The sequence below is a fragment of the Lutra lutra genome, chromosome 1, assembly GCF_902655055.1.
Source record: "Lutra lutra chromosome 1, mLutLut1.2, whole genome shotgun sequence".
Classification (NCBI taxonomy): Eukaryota; Metazoa; Chordata; class Mammalia; order Carnivora; family Mustelidae; genus Lutra; species Lutra lutra.
This window is the reverse complement of record NC_062278.1, coordinates 38,744,505-38,764,484: the sequence shown is the minus strand read 5'-3', so window position 1 is coordinate 38,764,484 and position 19,980 is coordinate 38,744,505. Positions and strand designations below refer to the sequence as shown.

The following is a 19,980-nucleotide window of genomic DNA, read 5'->3' as shown; positions in this document are numbered from 1 at the left end:
GAGATTAAAGGTCACAAGAATCACAAGAGCTATGTAAAGATGTGAAGAAAACATTTCAGGCTCAATAATCAAAAGGTGATCTTGATTTATGTTCTAAATCGAATATTCATGCACTGTGTTGTTCAGCCTCATAACTTTTCCTTTCAAATTCGGAGGGTATTGCAAATATACTGCCATTGGAAAAGTTAGAAAAGTTTTTTGACAATATTTTACTAGCAGCAAGTTATTTTAATAAATAATCTATGATCTATTTACTGTGATTCTCAAAGGTATTACTTACGTTACTTTCTAAATGTAATTCAATTTTTAGTTGACATATTGTGATATTAGTATCTTTTTGTTTACATAATTTAAATGCAACAAATTAATATAAACTAATTTCCTTAAAATATCCACATATTGTATTTACATTGGATGTAAAAAGTCTTTTAATGAGCCAAAATTTTATAAAGCATACAATTTAAAAATAAAAAAAAACAAAACTCCTAGGTATTTCCTTAAATTATTGTTAACCGAACCATGATATAACCATACAAAACATAGCTTATGTTCATTTCAGCTCTAATGAAATCATCACTTCTCATTGCAAAGAAACAAAATTATTTAAGACTTTCTTTGTCAAATTTCAATGACAGTATCAAAACTTCTTATAGGTACTTCTAATTTTATAAGCATTATCTATTATGCCTGCTATTAAATGAAAATAGAGAAAAATGTTTTTAAAGGGGGTGTACTTTTGACAACCTCATATTAAATAGGAGGAATGGTATTTCCTTAACAGACTAAAAAGTCAAAATTAATAAATACAGCTATATGCATGTTATAAAACCTATTTTACTTAGGTAGATCTAATAAGAATGATTAATGTCAATAGTTGAAAGTCTGAAAATTCTATGAGAAAAGTTTGATTCATCATTTGCAGAATCCATCATTCAGTGTTATTTTTTTTAGATCTCCATTTTTATGAAAAGAATAAGATTATGGTTATAATATATAATATGAATAAACATTCATTACTTGTTAGAAGGATATTAATAAGAAAAGCCCTATACACAAGTATTCAAATAATGAAAATGGCTAATAAAAACACATCAGTTCTTCAAGATATTTAGCTTCAAAATAGGTTTAAATTGAAAAAGATGAGAGATACTTTGTCTTATTAATACTCTTATCAATAAAAGTTGTTATAGGAACTTCAGCTACTAGAAATACCACTCAGATCTCATATATTACATGTTCTGGACACTTCAAAGAATCTGGATTACCCAAGAAATATAGGTTTGCAAGAACCCAAAATGGAGATTTGTACCCCAATAATAACTGACCTTAAAAATCCTTATATAGCCTCTTTGATTTTCCAGGTTTCATATTTCCTCACCTCATCAGTCCCCTATTTGGACTATTACCTTGATTTTGCTCTGTCATTAGAGAATCTCATTATATAATATAGAAGTCAGTAATTACTTCTTTAACAGACTTTTTTTCTGGAAAGACTTTCAGGATGACTCCTGTACTTGGTCCAAATGAGGTACATACACTGCCCTTACTTGCAAGTACTTCTTTTTGAATCAGCCTTCTTAATCTTCTCACCAAATGTGAGTGCCAATAATCTTCAGTTTAGCATCCTATGTTACCAGTATTTGGTAAGTAACAGGTGCTCCAAACACTGAATAGTGTGTGTGTGTGTTTTCTAGAAACAGTTACTTCTGACTAAGGAGAAGTCACAAGATACTAATAATTTTGTATACCAACAGATACCAGTATTTTCCTTTTCATACCCATAATCTTGTATACTTTTCTTAACAAATATGCAAAATGGGCCTTATTAACTTCTGTTTTATAGATGAGAAAATTGAGTTTCCGAGAAGTTAGAGGCTTTCCTAAAATCACATATCCTAGCAAAGGACTCCGCATTGATCCTTACATTATTCTCAGTCAATCCTAGAAAAAACTATTAGGACATAAAAATATATGTTTCTAGTTACAATATCAATTATTTGTATGTTTTCTTTCTTTCTTTTTTTTTTTTTAGAGTTCACCAAGTACTGACACATGCATCATTCAATTTTATCTGCATAAGACACCCATGAATTTGATAGATTAGAGATCGTACATATGTGTATTTTTCAAGGAGTAGTTGACAGGTCACTTCAACTGGACAATATCACAGATTCTTCCACAGTTGGTCATATATCCCTCTAGAGTACAATTTCAATGTATATATATATATCTCTAACTTGGACTTTTCAGGATTAATTATTTTTACTTGACTCTGGGTTTGTTTCTCCCACTTCATCATGACAGGCTTCATATTAGGAATCTTAGTACTTCTTATTTTAGCCAATTAAACCATTAAATCTGTGTACTGCTGTATTTATCAGAAAACATATTATGGTTCAATCCCCCATCACATATGTTAGATATTTGTCAGTTCAATTCACCTGCATTCAAGAAAACATTTGCCATAAACATGTACAACGCTAGACACTGAGAGGAACATAAGGCTGAAAATTGTATTTCCTTTTAAAGGTTTGTAAATCTTAGAAGTCTGATGAAAATAAATTTGTGAGGGGTGCTAGTGTGGCTTAGTTGGTTAAGTGTGTGCCTTTGGCTCAGGCTCAGGTCCTAGAGTCCCAGGATTAAGCCCCACATCAAGCTTCCTGCTCAGGGGGGCATCTGCTTCTGCCTCTCCCTCTGCTCCTTCTCTCTTTCTCTAACTCTTTCTCTCTCAAATAAACAAATAAGAGTTTAAAAAAATAAATTTTTGAAGTATCTGTTGAAAGAACGATTTTCTCTTTAAGCTTGTTTGTTTTTGTCTAACCTATTTCTCTGCCTTTCTCTGCTTCCTGGCTTCTTTCTCTTCCTCTCTCTCTCATACACACACAGACACATAGATTTAATTCAGAAGATATTTTCTGGCTCCCTCTCCTTCCCACATTGCTAATCCATAGTAAGAAAGTTACAAAAATAATAGCACAGACATATTACAATATGAATATAAACAGAATCGCCAATTGCTCATTGTAGGTCATTTAATGTTTTATGCACACTAAACTGCATGTTAAACATGTCATGAAAAAAACCATGTTGTGTGGTAGTAATAAATGTTAAGACGACGTGAATCATGAAAGAACAATGTATTATAATGGATCAGTAAAGCTCAAATGATGGAAAACCTCATAGAAGTTAAACCTATAAATAGCTGGGCTTCCTGCAGTGGAGGAAAATTAAGCACATAGCAATTAAAGAAGAGTGAAGACATATAATTCACATGGGAAGAAATAAGTGAACTTATCTCAGTGAAGTTACAATAATAATATAATCAATATATTTTGTTGTTCACAGGTTAGAGAAGTGATTAATAACTACTATTGCTATGTATGTTAATATTTATATGTATTTGATAAAAATGTCCAGTGAAAATTAAAATGTAAATCATAAATCAACAAATTCTGTTTTTTAAATAAAACTACAAAATCACCTGTGAAAATTAAATGATTTTTTTTATTGCATCATATGAAGTTAGCCAAGTGATATCACTAGCATGATTTATACATAATTCAGTGTATAATACTTATTGAGGGGTATTGCTGCAATGTAAAAACAAACCAAAAAAAACCCCAAAATAAAAATGTCACTAGCATTGTTGTGAACATGTAAGAAAAGTAAATTAAGTTGTGAATAGTCACAGATAGAGAGTATATGACCATGTAAGAGAATGTAATTTAAAGAAATCTCTACTGTAGAGGCACAATGGTCATTTTAATATTGCTAAATATTTTATACCAACAAATACTTTGAAAATGTGAAGTGATAAATAAATTATGTGTTTATAAAAAGGCTAGGATATTTCAGAATATAATCGGTTCTCTACTGGGAAGAATAATGGGAAGAATAATGATTATAAAGTTATAATTTCTATGAATTAGGCCAGTTTGTTTTAACATGTGTACGGAGTACTACTATGGCCAATGTATTGTGTTAAATATGAGAAAGGAGAAGTATAAGAGAAAAGTCATATCACTAGCTTCATTGTGGTAACTAAATACAGCAAGCCAAGACATTCTGGAAATATTTATGGAAGAATGGGAAAACCATTGTGATCAATAATGCAACCTGCCCCAAGACAAAATACTTCATACAGATGATGGATCTAAGATCTACTTACAGCACTAATGGTCCCTTCAGAAAGTGCAATCACCTGAGGAGACTATACCTTTAACCATATAAACACATTATATTTGTTTTTAGAAGTCACAAAAAAAAAAAAAAAAAAAGGAAAGAAAATTCAGGGCAACACCATGAAAAAAAATAGACATTATGACATATGAAAACATAACGCCAGAGTTAGATAATTTTCTTAGGCTTATGTTATTACACTGGATGCACTGAACAGAAAATGGAAGAGTCCCTAAACAATACTTCCCAATTCAGTGTTCTAAATGGATTAGAGGAGCATCATGGTAGAGTCAAACATATTTGTGTGGGAGTTCCCAATTAATTAACTATCTGTATGGTTTTAGACAAGAAACCTAATCTCTTGGAGCTTTTATATCTTCATCTATAAAACGGAGATAATACATAGGCATAAAGTTGTCTCAACCTATCTTACTTACTTACACTTATCTCTAGTTTCAAACAGAGTGGCACAAAGGATGTGCTAAAATAAATGTCTCTGGAATACAAACACTTATAAAATTCCTAGTACATTATTTTCCACTTTGTAGGATATGGGGTTAGGTCACCTTGTTAAACTTCCATTGTACACTGCATTGGTAACAACTATTAATATAAAACTGTTTATTTAGCATTGTTTTATTTTCCTCAACCTTTAACTAGACATAAGATCATGAGGCCAAAATACACATCATTTTGTTTCAATAACTCATTAAATGTATGTGCAATGTGTCAGATAAGCACTCAATACATTTCCTTTTTCTTCAAGATTGAAAAATACAAGAAACAAAAAAGATTGTTACCAAGTTATTATGGGTATGAAAGTTTCTGTAATTGATAACTGCCAGTGATTTTCCTAAAACATAGAAAAGGTTTTCCCTGGGCCAATTAAGATTTCCGGTTTACTAAAACTCATAGGATAATGATTTACCATTTATAATTTACTTTTACATTTGTATTCTGAGTCATTCATTCATTCATTAGCAAACACTAAAGTACCTATTACCTAAGAAAGAATTAAAGCAAGATGGTCCTTGCCCACATCATGCCCACACAATTTAGCAGGAAATTGAAACATCTGATTCTCCAAAAATACCTTGTGATATAATTAGGACAGCTATGTTTAGCTTCAACGTACAGATTCGTGAACAAAAGCTTAGAGAAGTTAAATGACTTTAGCTAAGTGATAATTAGTAGGAGTCAAGGTCTTCTAAGAATAGGGTTCTTTCCACACACTGGGTTTTCCTATATATTTTCATGTCCATTATCAACCAAAATAAGCCTTCATGTACTTCAAAATAGAAATCAATACACTACCTTTTTTTTAAAATCTTTTCTAGGATAAACCATTTTAGACCTGTAAACCTCTTTATAAATCTTCTATATCCTCTCAATTTTGTCAAATATTACTGAAGCTGAACTACTCCCCTGAAGAGTTATAATTTTAAAATATAAGCCTCTTATAGGTTATAATATTTGATTATACTTTGAGTTGTAACTCATGACAAACTATGATGGAAGAGATCCAAAAACCTAGTAGTCAAAGTCTTTTTAAAATCTGAGTATATTGAACAAGCTATCAGAAAATTATAATTTATTTTTATTTTTGTCAGCACAGAAGAAAAGCATGTACAGGGTGTTTGCCCATAGCAGTCAATGCACAAAGACACCTCATACTTCTGGCACTCATTTTAAATCATGTTCAATAACAACATGTTTAAAATGAAGGCAAGCTGTCATAAGGCAAGCTGGGGTAATAAGAGTTTGGCAATTAAAAAGCACCAGCACATTTACCAATCTGAATATTCAAGAATTGTGAATGATTAATCATAAGTAAACCACCTGCTGGGGACACTCTAACCCAGCATAAAGATTTGCCATGTGCATAATTGTCAGTTTCAGATTGAATTTTTATCCAAGGAACAATAGTATTCAAGATGATTTGGGTGAAACTTTTATTAATTTTGAAAATAAAAACAATTATAGCCCTCATGGTATTTCAGATATTGAAATGGTCCTTTTTAAAATGGCAATGGTTTTCATAGTCCATTACATTTTTATCAACTATTAAATAGCTTACTGTTATTATGATGAAACAATATTTAACCTTTGTTTTACATTTTTTTTCTGCTGTTATCACAAAGAAAAATGAATCTGACTTGTTATAAACTTAAGAGTTTTAGCTAGGCCTACAGTCATCACTCATTTTTTAACACATATATGTAAATGTATAGCCTACTTTGCTATAGACTGTCAGCAGTATTTTTACAATAATTAGGTACTCTTACCTCCATAGTTTTCTAATCAGTTACAAAATCTGTGTGTGTGTTGCTGGTTTTCGTGGCTTATTTATATTGTCAAAATCTCATTACTTCTTTTTATGATGAAATGGCTAAGAACTCCTGAGTGGGAATTAACCATTTGTAAAACTTTATATAATTGCTGTAGAATAGAAGAGAATCTCCTTCTTCATGATGCTTCATACATTAAATCTAGATGAAGCACTTTCCACATTACAAGTCAGCAACTTGCTGAGACTAAACAGAAGCCCACCACCGTCTCAGCATCCCACAAGTTAGGCTGGTGCTTGAGTGGTGGTGGAGGGAGCACACAGAGGTTTCACAGTTCCCAGGACTGAGACAGCAGATTCCCCCAAAGTTGCTCACAGAGGTTGGGTAAGAAACCCAGAAGGGTAGGGGACATAATTTTGACTGAGAGGCAGGAGACTTGAAAAAGCCAATACACAAATCTCTTGGACTTGAGCCGGTAAAAATCAAATAACTTTTACGATATTACATAGCCAAGCTATGCTACTATGATTTGAATTCTAAATCTAGCTGCACAGGCAAAGTTTTCCCAATGTTTTGAACGTGTGCATTTGTTTATTGGGTTTTTGTTTTGTTTTTTTGAGCATGTGAATTTGTGATACATGCCACACTTTGAGTACTTTTGACACTAAATCCATGCTTTAGTTTGTTTCCCACTGTTTCTGAAAGTTTAGATTCCATCAAGAAGACTAGCAGCAGCACCTGGGGTCTGTTCCTGTCCTCAAGATATTTTTATTTATGTTTGATGATGCCAATGCAGGTAGTTCTCGGGTGAAACTTCAAGAAAATGCGACATGATGCCTCCTGGAAAACTGGGATCACATAGCATCTTAAATCATATGGCAAAGCTGCTGAAAAAAACTGATTCCTAGGTAGCAAGCATGATGGTTCTAATGCATGATGATTCTAAATGCTCCATAACTAGCATAGATTTCTTTCATAGATCTCTGTGAAACTCTAGCTTCCCAATCCTCTTCATTTTGTCTCCTTATTTTTTAAATCCTTATTTTTACTATTTATATTCTTTCTTGATTCTACACTATAGTCAATATAGGCATTTATTGGGGCGCCTGGGTGGCTCAGTGGGTTAAAGCCTCTGCTTTCGGCTCAGGTCGTGATCCCAGGGTCCTGGGATCGAGCCCCGCATCGGGCTCTCTGCTCGTCAGGGAGCCTGCTTCCTCCTCTCTCTCTCTGCCTGCCTCTCTGCCTACTTGTGATCTCTGTCTGTCAAATGAAATGAATAAAATCTTTAAAAAAATATATAGGCATTTATTACTTTTCAGTCATCAGGCAATAACTTCTTTCTTTTTAGATCTTTAAGATCACCACTGTCATGTCTTAGCAAAACACTCAATGGCTTATATGCTTTGTCCAGATTGATTATTCCCTGCAACCCACCATACTTGCTCTTTCCTAAATGTGTTTCTGATCATGCCACCCTCCTACCTAAAGCCTCTCTTTGGTTTCCCAATAGTTCAGAATAAACTCACTAGTCTACAAACCCTGTGTGTTCTATTCTCCTCTCTTGAGCCTTACTTTTTGAGATACTGCCCCACAGTCTCTCTGGTCCAGACTAAAAAAAAAAATTCTGAAGTCCCTCCCACCAGGCATATTTCTGTGTGCAGCAGGACTTTGCAAGTGCTCTTCCCCCTGGAAAGCTATTTTATGATAAACCTAGTAATCTCTCCTTTCACCAACCTGTCCTCCAGATGTTAGTACCTGGACTATTCCCAGAGGGAGTCTTCTCTGACCTCCCTGCTTGGGTAAAATCCCTATGATATGATCACACAAACTCCTTGTCAATACTTTATACAGCTGCAATTTTACATTTTTGGTGTAATTATTTGATTAGTATCTGTCCTTCACTGTGTTTTAAATTCCATGTGGGTAGATACAATGTCAACTTCTGCTTTCCAGAGCTCTCATACCCAGTATGTGGCACATTTTTGGTGTTCAGTGAATGCATTGTCAAAGGTATGAAATGTTAAAAAGGGAAATGGGAATCATTCTACAGACAAGAGGGTGACAAATTGTAAACTTGGCAGAGCATAGTGAGATCTGTGACGTAGGAAGATTTATCAGAGCAGTTGGAGAATGCACTGGAGTGGGGAACGACTGGAAGTGAGGAGGAGGTCAGAGAGCTACTGTATCAGACTGGGTTAGAAAGAGTGAGGGTCCGGACAAGGAAAGTGGCTATGCAATGGAGGGTTGTGGAGTTGGGATGCTAGTGTTTGAGAGAAACATGGGAATGATGGGAATCCTTGGTAAGTTCCTATTCTGAAACGAGGTAGATGAGAGATCAGGAAGTTCTATCATGTAAGAAGAAGCAGATTTTGGAGAAAAGTATAAATTCTTTGTCTAGTATAGCAAAGCATAAACTGTCAAATAAGCTTTGACCATTATTTTTTTTTTAAGATTTTATTTGTTGGGGCACCTGGGTGGCTCAGTGGGTTAAGCCGCTGCCTTCGGCTCGGGTCATGGTCTCAGGGTCCTGGGATCAAGTCCCGCATCGGGCTCTCTGCTCAGCGGGGAGCCTGCTTCCCTCTCTCTCTCTCTCTCCCTCTGCCTGCCTCTCTGCCTACTTGTGATCTCTCTGTCAAATAAATAAATAAAATCTTTAAAAAAAAAGATTTTATTTGTTTATTTGACATAGAGAGATCACAAGTAGGCAGAGAGAGGCAGGCAGAGAGAGAAAAAAGAGAAAGCAGGCTCCACATGGAGCAGAGAGCCCGATGTGGGGCTCAATCCCAAGACCCCTGGGATCATGACCATAGCTGAAGGCAGAGGCCTTAACCCACTGAGCCACCCAGGCTCCCCAGCTTTGACCATTATTATGGATAGGTCTGCTACTCAAAATCTAGCACCACCAGCATAAAGGTATACACTGAAACAAGGAAAAAGAGCTATCATACCCTTGCTATCATCCTTCCTCTAACTATCCAGTTCAAAAAAGCAGAGTTATACAACTAATTTACAAAGTCCTGTATCCTACAGAATATATCTCAACTCCACCAAATATACCTCCAGGTATAGCAGTACTTCTTCTACTTTTTTTTTTTAATAAACATATAATGTATTATTAGCCCCAGGGGTACAGTCTGTGAATCGTCAGGTTTACACACTTCACAGCACTCACCATAGCACATAACCTCCCCAATATCCATAACCCCACCCCCCTACTTCTTTATTTACACTGTCATAATTTCTGGAACCTCACACTCTCCTTACATTGACCATGAAAGGCTGAAGCATCTCCCTTTCCAAAGAGTTTCTCTGTCTCTTAATTGTACTGCTTAACCATCCATCACTCATTATTCTGCCAGACTAAGCTCCTTAAATGCTACTTAAATGCTACTTTCATCTTAAAATAACTTATAGTGGTTTTCTGTTGTTTTACATCTTAGTGGTTGACATTTAAGTCAAATTTGGTCTTTTTACAGCCCTCAATAAAAGACCAGTCTTAACTGTCTGTTCTCCAACATGAACCCTGTACTAAGTTAGATCCTGTGGTTCCCTGCTGGCCACTTTTCTCTCCACCTCTTCTCCTGCTCCATGTCAGTCCTATTAGCATGTTAAGTGCACGATAAAAATTATACTTTCCGGGGCGCCTGGGAGGCTGAGTGGGTTAAAGCTTCTGCTGCAGGCTCAGGTCATGATCTCAGGGACCTCAGATCCAGCCCTGCATCAGGCTCTCTGCTCTGCAGGGAGCCTGCTTCCTCCCCTCTCTCTGCCTGCCTGTCTGCCTACTTGTGATCTCTGTCTGTCAAATAAATAAATAAAAACTTAAAAAAAAATTATACTTCCCATATTCTTCACAAATATTTCCACCTTTTCCCATTTCACATTAGTCTTTACTTTTTCATTTCTAAAACATGTACACACTTATTTTGAAACCTTTGATATACATTTCCACTTGTAAAGCCGTTTGGGGCTCCTTCCTACTCCTCTACTTCTTGGCAGCCCAAAGGCATGCAGCAAGGCATTTAGCACATACCACATGCCCAGTGTGTTCTCTTTGTGATGACTAAAGAGGATGAGCTCTTGTCAACACCCAGGGAGAAAGATTTTAAAAAGTGGAATTTCTGGGGTGCCTGGGTGGCTCAGTGGGTTAAGCCGCTGCCTTCCGCTCAGGTCATGATCTCAGGGTCCTGGGATCGAGCCCCGCATTGGGCTCTCTGCTCAGCAGGGAGCCTGCTTCCTCCTCTCTCTCTGCCTGCCTCTCTGCCTGCTTGTGCTCTCTCTCTGTCAAATAAATAAAAAAATCTTAAAAAAAAAAAAAAAGTGGAATTTCCTGAACGTGTTTATTTTAATGCAACAGGACACATAGAAATACACTATAGACGACGACAGTGCCTGGCTGGCTCAGTTGTTAAGAGTCTGCCTTCGGCTCAGGTCATGACCCCAGGGTCCTGGGATCCAGCCCTGCATTGGGCTCCCTGCTAGGCAGGAAGCCTGCTTCTCCCCCACCCTGGCTTGTATTCTCTCTCTTGCTGTTTCTCTCCAACAAATAAATGAAATCTTTTTTTTTTTTTAAATATACTATTGAGAAAAAGGGGAAGATAAGTGCTGCTTTTACCAAATAATTAAATTCTAAAATACTTCTGCTTAAAAGTTGAGCAAGAAGCACTAAAATTTCTCAGCAAAGAACTACTTCAGATCTTGAAGATTCAATTTTGTGCATTGTAATTGTGCCATCTAGCACACTCTGAAGTTGATTTGACGGGCCTCTAATTTCTGTTCTTGTGCTTGACCATGGGATGTATTTTTCTCTTATTACGAATGATTTATTATAAGCTGTCAATAAACATATCACTTTACATGTAAAATTCCATTTTACTTGAGCAATTGGGTTCTTTAGACATTGTGACAACAAAGTCGGTTGGGCTTCGAGTAGTTAGTGAAAAATAATTTCTTCATCTGATTCTCTAAAAGTAGCTCTTCTTTATCAGGCATCTGTTGACCCTGAATGTGGAAACCTTCCAGAGGTCACAGGTTTTCCATTAGTTCCAGATTAACACCTCTGGAAATTAACAAAGCAGTGTTTCTGATGATGAATGTTAGGGAAAAGTGAATCATCATTTAGGCTTTCAGAATTTACTAATACCTTATACCCCAGTTAATCATGTAACATATGTATACGTTCATGTAGTCACTGTAGTCACATGGAGTCACGTGTAGTCACATATATCGTGGAGTGTGAAAAAAAAAAAACAAAACCTCTGTCTTTATGGTGCTTTTATTCAGGACCATTGATTTTTATCAGATCCTATGATGTAATTAAACTACAATCAACTTAGAGCACAAATATGGAACCAAAGTTTACTGGTTTATGGTCCAGTTATACCGGCAAAGAACTTACCAGTCTCTCAGCTTTTTCATTTGAAAATTGGAGATTATAAAGAGTATTTTGTCAAAACATTGCACTAATTATTAAATATATTAATATCGTTAGGCACTAAAAAATGTTTGTCACGTAAATACTAAATAAATGTTTGCTACCATTATACTCAATCTATTATAAGACTATTAATCAGCAATGTGTGTATTCATTGTAAAAGTGAGTTGCTTGCTGTTGGTAAATCAAAAATAAGGTATGATCTGTCTAAAAGTATGAGAGTAAAAGGCAATGTGAGGGGCGCCTGGGTGGCTCAGTGGGTTAAGCTGCTGCCTTCGGCTCAGGTCATGATCTCGGAGTCCTGGGATCGAGCCCCGCATCGGGCTCTCTGCTCGGCGGGGAGCCTGCTTCCTCCTCTCTCTCTGCCTGCCTCTCTGCCTGCTTGTGATCTCTCTGTCAAATAAATAAAATCTTAAAAATAAATAAATAAATAAAAGGCAATGTGAGACAGAGCAAAACTTTGCATTAGGTTATGTAAAAAGAAAGTAGTAGGTAACTCTAAGAACGTAACTTTACATAGCTATTAATTTTACAAAGAATTATTAGCTTCTCCGCCTATCTCTGTTCTAAGGACTTCTATTTGTTTACATATATCTTGCCCATAAAGTATCATTTATATGTACTGATTACAAAGCACAATCACCTATATGTTTCCCTTTCCTAAAAATAAAATTTGAAATTAAAAAAAAATGGTTGCTACACATTTTAGCTCTTTACATATCTGTCTTTTGACTCTTTTTTAAAGATCAAGTTAAATAAACACTAGGGATTTTATATGTACTTGACTAATTAATTGGCGCCGTTACCAATCTCATTGCGTTTATTAAGAAAACTTTATGAGAACAATAAATCCTAGTTCATCAGGGGAAATTAAAACTTATGGAAGTTAGTAAGAAATAATAATCACTGCATTCTACAAGTCGAGGTCGGCAGCACATAGGAGGACACATTCCCTTGTTACATTTGGTGATTCAGACCTGCCGTTCATTAATTTGCTGAATACTCGCCCACCAATTCTTGTTCTCTGCCCTCTCTAAAAATGCCCTACTCAAAATTATCACCTTTCTTTTAAAATTCTGCAGCCTCTAATTTTGTGTGAGTTTGGGGAATAATATAATTTCATGGACAGAATTCACTTATTAATTTCCTTAATTCATTTTTAAACCCAACCACAGCACAGCCTTGGCATTCAGAGACAACACTTTGCAGAAGGTGAACAGTATAAATTTCAACACGGAAATGTGCCTGTGAAGTTTCACGTTTCCGATGATGGGGAAAAGTGGTTATAGCACTTTACAGGAGATAGAAGAAAACATGTGGTGAAAGCAGAAAACAAAAGAAATTTATTAAGGGAAAAGAAGTGCCTAACCACAAATAGCAAAGAAGAAAAACTTTGGCTTTAGCAGGGAACAGGAATCCCACTGAGAGCTGGTGGTGCTGTGGTGGGCAGCCCCTGGAATGACCTGCAATGACCCTTGCCTTTGATATTCGTCCCATTTGCAATCCTCTCCTTTTGAGTGTGGTCTGGACCTAGGGACTCATTTCTAAAGAATACAATATAATAAAAGTAATAGGATGACACTTCCAAGATTAGGTTACAAAAGATTCTGGCTAATACAATGGAATACTATGCAGCCATCAAAAGAAATGAAATCTTGCCATTTGCGACGACGTGGATGGAACTAGAGGGTATCATGCTTAGCGAAATAAGTCAATCGGAAAAAGACAACTATCATATGATCTCCCTGATATGAGGGAGAGGAGATGCAACATAGGGGGTTAAGGGGGTAGGAGAAGAATAAATGTAACAAGATGGGATTGGGAGGGAGACAAAACATAAGTGACTCTTAATCTCATGAAACAAACTGAGGGTTGATGGGGGGAGGGGGTTGGGAGAGGGGGGTGGGGTTATGGATATTGGGGAGGGTATGTGCTATGGTGAGTGCTGTGAAGTGTGTAAACCTGGCGATTCGCAGACCTGTACCCCTGGAGATAAAAATATATGTTTATAAAAAATAAAATTAAAAAAAAATCTGGAAAAAAATATATAGAACAATATCCCGCAATACAAGGTTGAAGTAAAACACAGTGAGTATCTAAAAGTTTGTGGATTTCTTAGGTAAATTATGGTAAGTTACAAAAATTACCACCTCATTTTTGGTAAAAAAAGGATATGTTTCTATATGCATAAAAAAGAATTCAAAAGGACATACACCAAAGAAATATACCAACAGTGGTTATTGGGAATGGTTACAGATGTTTTCTGTTTTTTTGCTTATGTATATATTCTCAGTTTTTACAATTTCTTATGGAATAAAAATCAACTTGAGAGAGATTATAAAAAAAAAAAAGATTCTGGCTATTGTCTTGCTTACTTTCTCGGTTTCTTTTGCTTTTGCTGAGGGAAATCAGCTGCCTTGTGTGAACTGCCCAATGGAAAACTGGTATCTCTAGACAACAGTCATCAAGGACCTGGTGTGTGCCAACAGCCACGTGAGAGAGTGAGTTTGGATATGGACCTAAGTGGGGCCTTGAGATGGCTACAGCCCCAGTCTCCACCTTGGTTACAGCTCTGGGAGAGGCTTTGAGCCAGGGTTCCCAGCTAAGGCTTGCCTAGATTCCTGACTCACAGAAATTATGAGAAAGTAAATGTTTGTTGTTTCAAATCTACCTCATTTGCTTAATTTAACCGGAGTTATCTGTGCCCATGCACATCCATGCATTTGCTGTTAAAAGAGTAGCTTCTGGAGGACAAAGTAATACCTAAGAAGTGTTGTACACTGTTTATTTTAGAACATAAATGCATATCAGTTTATTTATGTGTTCTCTTGATAAACATAATAGATTTTTTCTATCAAAATGAGCTATTGATTTGAAGTTAAATTACCTAAGCAATTGTTTCAAATCCCTCATTTGCTTTAGCTTTAGATTATGAGATGCAAAAATTATTTATTCAAGGTTCAGTGTGCTTCCACTTATCGTTTTGAAAAAGAAAAAGAAAAAAAGCTTGCAACCTAAATTTGAGGAATGGAAAGTTGATACCAAATCCTCTGTAATCTGTCAGAGGAAAACAACTTCCTTTCAAGTCACAGAAAACCAAAAGCATGAAATGCCATTCTACATGGTTTCACTTATAGTTAATTCCATAAATTGTGATTAGTTTGAATATATGTAATATTAATAGCTAACTTTCTGCATCAACAGATGCAAACTTCAAAACCCTTGTCTATTTGCTCTTCATTTTTAAAATGCTTGCTTAAAAGATATAATATCAAGGGCTTTTCATGCTTAGAAAAAGACAGATAACCAAATGTAATCCTACAATAATATTTCTGCTTAAACTAGGTTATGCTGATTGACATGTACAGGATATTTTTATGAGCATACAAATATGAAAAAAAGAAATACACACATTGAATCCCATCTATTCTGAAAATAAAATCTAACTATATGAACTATATAACAATATAATAAAGTCTTGTACTTATATTATTAAAAAAATCAGCAGAAAATATCCTGAGCAAATACAGAAGTAATCATACCTTTGGAAAATTATCATTCTCATATTTTAAAAAATATTTTTCACATACTTGCAATGAACCAAAATCCACAACTGGAACTGATAAATCTATCTGATAGATATATAGTAATTTTGTGGTTACTTAAACATGCATTTCTGAAAAGGTTTATCAGCTATCTTTCAAAATGGTTTGTGGATACACATAACATTAAGACAAAAACAAAGAACAAATAAGTTTTTAAAATGACACCAAAGAATAGTGATACTGAAAATATTTTAGAAGTATGTGTTTTTCAGAGGTTTCTGCTATCAAATTAAATCATAGCCAACAGAAATTATAATTAGCACCCAATGCCATTATCTAAACTATTTAATATAGGAATCAAAATTTCTAGAACCAAAAATTTAAGCATTGACATGTTTTAAAATATCTCATTAAGTTTTACAAATTATTGAAAGTAGGGGCACCTGGGTGGCTCAGTGGGTTAAAGCCTCTGCTTTTGGCTCAGGTCATGATCCCAGAGTCCTGGGATCGAGCCCCGCATAGGGCTCTCTGCTCAGCGGGGAGCCTGCTTCCTCCTTTCTCTCTCTGCCTGCTTCTCTGCCTATTTGTGATCTCCTTCTGTCAAATAAATAAACAAAATCTTTAAAAAAAATTACTGAACGTAAACATCAATAGTAACTCACATCATTATTTTATGTAAGGGAAAAATACTAATTTCACTCTGATACACTGGGATTTAAAGATGCTTCACAATACAGGTATGTTAAAATGTAAAAAAAAAATGTGCATGTTATGTCAATGAAATATGACAATCACTTTATTATTCTAATCAAAATACTCCAAAAAAAGCCTAACGGTCTGCAAAGATTTGTTTGCACTTTTTAAAATCCATTAAAATTACTTTTTTCAGCTACTATTTTTTTAGACAAGAGTTTTTATTTCTGTGCTTATAAGAATCCACATTGGTTTTTAATGACCATCAATTACACTTCAATTTTTCATATTACTCATGAAAGAAAATAACTTAGACTCTTTTACAGAACTGCCAATTGCAATTTACCGTGGCTCTTTCAGGAAAGAGAAGGTTCATAAATCAGCATGTTAAGCATTTACTAAATGACAAAGAGACAAAATTACAAATGAATCATAAAATCCAATATTTTCCTTCAAATAACAAATTTAATATAGTTTTAGTAAAGAGGTTCTTAAATTTACGATGGGATGTTTCTATTTTGTATTTGAGTTTTATTAATGGAAAAATTCTCAAAAGGAACCTTAAAAAAGTTTGGGATAATTATTAATATTACCTTGCTTTAAAATTTCAATGAATAGAAAGTCTCAACTATTGGGAAATCTTTAAAACAATAGCAAGTTAAATATTATGTTGGTGGCCTATAAAACATAGATATGATAGAATATTTTCTCCCAGCTTGCTAAGCCATGCAATTTCACTGTACTACAAAGAAAAGGCATCTGTTCTAATAAGGAGCAGACTTTGGGTTCTAACTGTGTGACCTTAGACAACATAAGTCCCCAGAACATTAATTTCTTTAAGTGTGAGAATGTACATTCCATACATACTTTTTTTTTAGAATTAAAGAATGTTAAAAAAAGAAGAATTAAAGAATGTGTATAAAGACTCCAGTTCAGTGCTTAACATTTCTTTGTTATTCCTTATAAAAGGCACTTGCATTGTTTTATAAGAACATAAGGAGACACCTCATATAGTAGTCTTTCAACAAATACTAACACAATAACAATTTAATTGTTCCAAGTATATTAAAGCAAATAAAGCTCACCTTCCTTTAATGTATTCATAGAAATTATCAGTCCTTTTAGCTCTATAAACACAGAACTACATACATGTAATTTATCAACCTGGTCAGTACACCTTAGGAGTCATTTGGTAACATCTGGAGACATTTTTGATTGTCAGGACTAGGGAGGGTCTACTGCTGGCATCTGCTGTGTATAGGCCAGAAATGCTGCTAACATCCTAAGGTGGACAAGATTGTTCTCAAAACAAGGAAGATCCAGCCCCAAATCTAAGTTGTGCTAGTACATGTTTCTGAGGGCAGCCATTAAACCATGTAAAGATATAAATTATGATAAATATAATGAAAGAACATGCCTGGAGGTAATAATGTATCTACAGATTTTTCTAATTAGGATATTTTTTTAATTGAAGGTTTTTAAAAAGTGGGTTTGTATTCTCTCTTCCAGCCATCCAAGACGCTTCAAAGGAAAGAAGGCTAAGGGGAAGAAAGTGATCCTGCCTTGCTGTCATGAAGAAGCAGGAGGCCAAAAAGGTGTTCAATCCCCTGTGTGAGAAAAGGCCCAAGAATTCTGGTATCAGACAGAACATCTAGCCCAAAAGGGAACTCATTTGCTCTGTCAAATGTTCCCGCTTTATCTGGCTATAGAGGCAAAAGTTTATTCTCTGTAAACATCTAAAAGTTCTTCCCCCCCTTCCATTAACCAGTTTACCCAAGCCTGGACCACCAAACTACTGAGCTGCTTTAGCCAGCCCACAAATACAGACCAGAGACAAAACAAGAGAAGAATCAGAGTTTGTTGGCTGGGACTAAGAAGAAAGGTCTGACAAAGGGGATGTCCCCACTAAGAGGTCACCTGTCCTTCAAGCTAGGGTTAATACTGTTACCACCTTGGTGGAAAAGAAGAAAGCCCAGCTGGTAGTAATTGCACATGAGGTTGATCTCATTGAGCTGGTTGTCTTCCTGTCTCCAGGAGAAGATGGGAGGCTCTCTATGGCATTATCAAGGGAAAGGCCAGGCTGGGGAGTCTGGTGGACAGGAAGACCTGCACCACTGTTGCCTTCACACAAGTTACCTTGGAAGACAAAGGAGCTCTGGCTGAGCTGATGAGAGCTATCAGGACCAAGTACAATGACAGAAATGATGAAATCCGCTGTCACCATGGAGGCAATGTCTCGGGTCCAAAGTCAGTGGCTTACATTGCTAAGCTGGAAAAGGCAAAGCTAAGGCACTTACCACCAAACTGAGCTAAGTGTACACTGTTGAATTTTCTGTGCATGGAAGTAATAAAAAGTCCTCTTTAAAAAAAAGGGGGGTGAGGTGGTTTGCTGTCATTATGTTATCTGCATGCTTGTTAGTTGCTAGACTTTAGATTGTGAAGTATTCTATTTTTTCTTTTCAAAATCTAGTATGTGACCGGTAAGGCCATTCCACCATTGTTCTGGAACATAATTATGAATTCTTTCCTAGATGCTCAAGATAATAATTTCTGTGGATTTGTCTCATTTCCCACCCTCAATGGGAAAGAGAAAAAAAAAGAATATTTATAACAAATCTAAGGATTTATTAGGTGTCAGCAACTGCCATCTCCTTTATTCTAGTTTAAAAATCTTCTGGGGCACCTGGGTGGCTCAGTCAGTTAAGCATCCGACTCTTGATTTCAGCTCAGGTCATGATCTCAGGGTCCTGGGATCAAACTCCACGTTGGGCTCGGCACTCAGCAGGGAGTCTGTTTGTCTCCCTCTCCCATCGCCGTTCCCCCTGCTTGTGGTCACTCATGCTCTCTCTTAAATAAATAAATTTTTAAAAAATCTATAAAATTAAAAAAAAAAAAAACTTCTATATTGCCAGCAACCATGTCCCCGCAACCATATTTAAATACCTGTGTCCTATCAAATCCCATTCTGAGGCATGCTGTCTTACCATAGCAGGACATTTTACCTATGGGCACTGTAATAAATGTTACATAGATCAAGCTAAATTGCCATAATACCTTCCTTCTAAAAGCTCCAGAATGTCTTTTGTGGTTGAAGAATAATCAATTAGTTACTCAATTCAATTCAACAAATATTTATTAAGCATCCATTCATTTTTGTATTTTCTCCCCTTGAGGGCTGCTATCCTTAAGAGCAGCTGGAAGCAAATGGCTCCCATTTATTAAAGACTTTTATTTTAAAGATGCTTAAGTGCATTTCATATCTCTTCAACTTCTCTTACCAAATCTTCAGAGGCTCCATTGTAGAGGAAATTCATGTTTTATCATACAAAAACAAGAGTAATGTGTTCCATTTTCATTTTGTCAGGAAAATATCAGCATTATAACTAGGGGAGGAATGTGCAGAGTAGACACAGTATGTCTAAATATGTCATATATTATTATTATAACTAAGCTTATTTATACACTCATATTGAGTGTATAAATAATATAAATTTATATTATATTTATAATTTATAATTTATAAATTTATCTTTCAAAATGTTACATGGGTTAAGGGTTTATACTATATATTATAAGAAAATAGCAATTTTATTATATTTTAATTACTCCTGGTTTATATCAAAATTTTAATGGTACAGAAGACTGTTAAGTGTTTTGGATAACATATTCTCTTATTTCCAATGAGGACCAGCACATTTTCCCCTTTTTCTCTGGAGGAGCAGAAAGAGTAGTTAGATGCCAATTTTAAAATAAATATTCTTTATTTGGATCAATATATAGATGATTCCTTCCAAGAACATTAGTCACAGTACTGCTGGGAACTGTCTCCAGATTTTTCCTAGCC

General features: G+C 35.4%; 1 protein-coding gene and 1 pseudogene across 4 annotated transcripts in view; one reads left to right on the top strand and one right to left on the bottom strand.

The window, feature by feature from the left end:
* CADM2 (cell adhesion molecule 2) overlaps positions 1-19,980 on the bottom strand; it is a 1,105,278-nt gene that overhangs the window by 850,400 nt on the left and 234,898 nt on the right. The window lies entirely within an intron of this gene.
* Positions 13,168-18,444, top strand: LOC125087672 (60S ribosomal protein L7a-like; annotated as a pseudogene).